Source organism: Populus euphratica, unplaced genomic scaffold (assembly GCF_000495115.2).
Source record: "Populus euphratica unplaced genomic scaffold, PopEup_1.0 scaffold4.1, whole genome shotgun sequence".
In the NCBI taxonomy this organism is placed as follows: Eukaryota; Viridiplantae; Streptophyta; class Magnoliopsida; order Malpighiales; family Salicaceae; genus Populus; species Populus euphratica.
Genome location: NW_011499859.1, coordinates 1,295,192 through 1,301,191, shown reverse-complemented (window position 1 = coordinate 1,301,191; position 6,000 = coordinate 1,295,192).

Here is a 6,000-nt window from a genome sequence, read left to right as displayed (position 1 = left end):
CTGGTGGCCCTTTGCCATTAAAGCTTTCACCTTCTATCACTATCAAAAGAGGACATGCACGTATCATTTGAGATCAACATAGGGCCATGCGTCTCTACCGAGGGTTCCATTTGCAAGACTGTAGTGGACACCAAAGTTATGCCAATCTTACGTCTCTCATGCCTTTCCCACTTTTTATGCCACAGTATCACGCGTCAAAGGTGAAGCTTTTTGCTTTCGTTTCAGAGGTGTTTTTTTCTTAATTATTTTTTAAAAATTAAAAAAATTTAATGTTTTAAAATTATTTTTATATGTAAATATCAAAAATAATTTTTTATAAAAAATTATTATTTTAATATATTTTTAAATAAAAATTATTTTTAAAAACAACTTGCTATACTTATCAACACCCCATCCACACTCATGCAAGGAGACTTGTAATTATTCTCTTCAAATCAAAATTATTATTTTTTATGTTTTGTTTTGTTGATATTGTTAAAAAATTAATTTAATTCAAAAGTTTAAGTTGTTAAGTAAAATATCAAGATATGATTTATATTATTTTCTAATACATCCTCTCAATTGAAAATCTTTGAACTTGAAACTTGTATGGTTTTATATTATCTTATTCTTGATTTTTATTAAATAAATAAAAATATTGAGAATTAAACTTGTGATTATTTAATTATTAAAACTCTGATACCATATCAAAGAATTATCTCAACTTAAAAACTTAAATTATTTAATAAAATTCTAAAATATAATTTATATTATTCTTCAATAAATACTATCGATAATTAATTCAAGCCCTAATCAATTAATCTAAAATTAATTCGGAATTCATGATTTCCTTCGTTCAATCATTCTTGTCTTTTAAATCTCTGCCTTGCAACCAAACAAAACGGAACACTAAAGGCTAAAAGCATCAATAAACTGCAATGCTTCAGATAAACGGAGTCCGGTCTATCAAGAAATGTTGCTGATGAATTTGACTAGTCTTCCTTATAATAATCAAGTTAATTAGTTCTTAAAGCATTCTAATACTTAAGCTGGATTTCAACATCATGACGGGGACGTTCTACAAGTTGCGTTGTGAAATCCTGGTAGTTAAAATCCTTGTCAATCAAACATATATTGATGCGATTAGAGCACTATAATTGGCAGCTGCTAAATCAGTAACATGTCTTGTCGGTATTTTCTCTTACTAAAATAAAATTTTACGATTGCATTAAATTCTTTGGAGAAGACCACAATCACGGATCTTTACTGTATTCGTTTCACATTTTATGGCCTTGCCTCTAGCATCTTTCAAGATTTTACAGTCATGCGAATTGTTGGCCCTGCTAAAGCTACAAGAAAGAGACCGCAGCGGAAGCATACGATACCCCCCGAGTCACATGTTGCCAATCCTCGATCGTTACATATCCCTAGCTTCTTCTGTTCCCTTCGTTGCATGAGTTGTGGAGTTTTTTTTTTAAAAAAAAATTACCACACTAAAAACATTAGTAAAATACCATAATTTAGAAAGTACTTGAAAAAAAAAACTGGTTTAGCAAGTTGTAAGCCTCATTTACAACTCGTAAAACAAAAAACCATCACAATTTTTTCTAGCCTCTCAACTCCCTACCATAAAAAATCAATCAAATAATAATAATTACAATTTAGAAATATAATTTACAATTCATCTCCCCAACATAATTAAAAAAATCAACACCGTTCACATCACAATTCATTGAATTTAAAAATTCACAATTCTTCAGATAAGATTTTATCAAGTTTAAATTGAATTCATAATTATTAAAATATTAAACATATGATATAACTATATTTCAAAATAAACTCAGTCCATGAATAGATCTGGAGCATTCATGGATGCACGGGCACCACCCCAACTCGGAGATGATCCTATAATGCTCATGTAGGGATCTACACCAAAATTACCCCAACTCTTAAATAATCTTATAACGCTCATGGACGAGCTTTGATCGCTTGTAGATAGACCCATACCCCTAACCATGAATTCCCATTCATAATAAATGACTTCATATTCATTAAGATCACTTCCAGATGCTTAAGCTTCATAACCTCTTGAAGTCCAACACCACATATATTATAGGTATTGTTAGCCAAGTGAATGCCACATATGAACTCATCAACGTCTTCATGAATAATAGATGTTGCTTTACGAGCCTTTCATAATAAGAAATATATCTAATAAATATAATAAAAAATAATTAGCACTCATCATCTTTGATAAAAAGTAGTCATCATTTAATAAATGTTATATATTAAAAATATTGCATATAAATAGATTTTGTATTACATATCAAGACTCGTAACTTATTAAATTGCATAGCCATATTAGGAATCATGACCATATATGTGCAATAAATTGACGTGTCATGTGAAAATTCCATATTAAAAAGGTGTCTAAATCAATTATTAGATATTGCTCTACAAATATTCAATCTCTAATAGCATCTGAAATATCCAGGTGAGCTGGATGAATTACTAGCCAATTTCATTTTCATTTAGCCTAACAAATGATATTATACAACTCATCACCAGTATCAACATAATACAATATATACCAAGACAAGTTAAATTGTTGAATTACTCGATTAAAGCAATACATCTCAACTATATCAAAGCAATGCAACGGACCTATACCAAAAACAAATCACCCTTCTCTCATATATTGGTAAAGAGGATAATATCAAATTCTTGATAAATGACATGAATATAATTTATTAATACATGAAATACAAATAATAGAACAAGTCAAAACTAAAAAAGTTGCAAAAAAAAAATTGTATTTTATAAGCCTAGATGCCTACAATTCAAAGTCTAGTCATTCCATGTCCATTAAGCATACCATTAACATACTCAAATTTAGAAACAGAAGGTGCTATAAATGGGTTTGGTGGCTTAAATACCTCATTATTCTTATCTTTACCATCCCTCGTATCTTCCGTGACTCTATCAATATGACAATCATCTTTGTCGTCACTTGATTCAGATTCTCCTTACGAATATGAAATATGTGTCATACCCAATCGAGTTTTCTTATCTATAACCTTTTTTTTTTATACCTGGTTTCTTGCATTACCATATAAACTAGATGGGATAACTGCTTATAATGCACGTATTTTACTTTGAATGTAACTTGATACTTGAATGAACTTTATATTAGAAGAGCCTCCTCGTCTAGGTTTATTATTCAAAATGAATTGTAGTATATTCATCACATTAGTGCTGGCAAACCTATATATTGAATTCATATTTTTATCACTATAAATGGATACACAAATATAACAAGTCATTGCATTATCTTCTAAATAATTTCAACTTCAATTTCAAACATATTCCAACCAAGTTGATCATATAATATTTTAGATAACTGTTAAGAGACATGTCAAATATAATAGTCATTTTCTTCATTGTAAATGATGTCATTGACAATATTAATAATGGTACCACTATAAATGCATAGTATTCCAATACTACGAAGTATTCTATTAAACAACACAACAAAATCCAAATCTAATTTATCAATATTGTATGATTAATCAAGATATGTAATTTACTAGTAGAATCATAATAATAACATAATTAACAAAAACTCAAATTCATCAATTTATATCATAAATAACAAAATTATCAATCAAATTAATGTATTTCATAACTATTTAAGATATTTTATACCTAATTTAGTAAGATTCTTAATTGAACCTAAAAGAGCATAACCATAATTCATAATAAACAATAACCTAAAATCATCTATTTTCTTTAAAAATAATAAAATTAACAACTCAAACCACTGTATTTTATAGTTAAATAACATGATTTAAACTAAATTAATTAAAACTCTAATTTTTCTAGAAATTCCTAATTCTAAATCCTAACATTTTCAAAATTAATATAAATTAGCAAAAATGATATTAAACTGATACATGAAAAATGTCCAATATGGCTCTAAGTGTTGAACGTGGAGGATAGTGATAAAAGGTGGTCGTGGTGGCGGCCAAAACTTAGGTGAGAGACTCGAGGGTGGATAAAAAGAATCTTGCATCACAGCGGAGAGAGAGCAAAAAAAGTGATCCTGCAGCGGCTATAAAGGTGTTTTACTGTGAGTAAGGATGGGGAAGGCTATGATCAACGACGAGTTAAAAGGGGTAGGGACCATGGATAGCGGAAAAGAAAGGAAATGAAGTGAGAAAAGAGAAAGAAATTAGATATGTGATAATATTTTGTTTATAGTTATCGTGACTCCTGAGTTACAGATGAGGGTTGATAGTTTGTTAAACTATGTTATTTTTTAAAATATTTGGTGGACTATGCTATTATAATATTGTTTTTAATTGTGCTGAAAATTTAAAAAACCAATGAGGTGTGTGTGTGTGTGTGTGTGTATGCCCAATGCCACCTTCGCAGTAATTCACAACAGTTGACCGGGTAAGTTTTTCCTCTAAAGTCGATACTGGTTAGTTTGCACTAAAGAGACACACAACAGCAATACTGGTTAGTTTGCACTAATTGAAGACTGGTACTTACATATAATTTTGGTATAAAAACACTTATTTTACAAGACAAGAACAAAAACAACGTGGTTTTGTGCATTTGAATTTTGATTCATTGACTAGATAAAAAATTTCTAACCAAGTTTCAAACTTCGAATTTGATGCTAGTGGGAACGTATCGGCATTTCAAAAGAGACTCCAGCCCATGGAAAGCCAAGGCATGGTTCATTATTCTGGGCAGAATTTGGGGTCCCAACAAACAGTAAGATTTCCACTCACGAAAGCAAGGAAGACTCCCATTTCCCAACTATTTTTTCTCGAGTATTTATTTAATTAACAAACACTTTGCCTTCGGCCGTGGGAGCATTCATATCTCACTTGTACACCTTTTTATTATGCCATGAACTACCTACCAGCTTCAACTCCCATCTGCAATATCTTCTCCATTCATATCCGTATCCTAACCTTCATCTAATTGGGACCCATTTTCAAGTAATTAGTACTTTTAGGCTACTGGGTTAAAAGCTGAAAATAAAATTACTAGTTTTTTTCGTTTTTCATTTCCCTAATCCCGTAGCTTTACGGAAATAGTCAAATAAAAAAGCCAAAATAACTTTCGCGTGTGTGTGTATCAAAAGAATAAAAAAACATTAAAATATACTTTTTAAATATCCCTTCTTTCAACCATACGTTTTTCAATGTTTCTCTCAAAAAAATCTAAACGTATTAATATTACAGTGCAAATAAGTTGTTAAAATAATATTTTCATTGAGATGCACATAAAAAATCATTATACATATACTAAAAAAATAATGTTTTCATGTGAAAATGATATAATTATAAATTTTACTTATTGTTTTTACTGTATTGATACTTAGTGAGGATAAAATTATAATTTTATTTTTTTAAAAAATAACTTTGTATGTATTTTTTATCTTTATACTTAGAATTTTTATTATTTTTATTTTTTGTAATATTTTTTTTAGTTTTAACTTTTTTTCCTCTAATTTTTTTCCAAAAAAATATTATTTTTTATATTTTAAATATTTATCATTCTACATTTGGTCTATATATATAAGTTTTTTGTTCTTATCTCTATTCTTTTATAACTATTTTTTATTTCTTTTCTTTACACTTGTTTTTGAAAAATTATTGTACAAATACTAAAAAAATAGTGTTTTATTATAGCAATTGTAACATTATTTCATTCTTCACTAAGATAAAAATTCACATGTTTTTATTATTAATGAATATATTTTTTATTATATGTAATTATTAATTTTTTAATTCATAATTATATATTTTTACTCGATATAAAAAATATATTAATTCTTTTGTGTTATAAAATAAATTATTCAACCTACAGGAGACAAATTGAATAAATATATTAATATTTTATTTTTTATATTTATTAGCATATATATTTTTTATTTGTAATTAAAATAAAAACACATTTAAAAAATTAATATATTTTTTTTTAAAAAATATTTGATCCACGTTA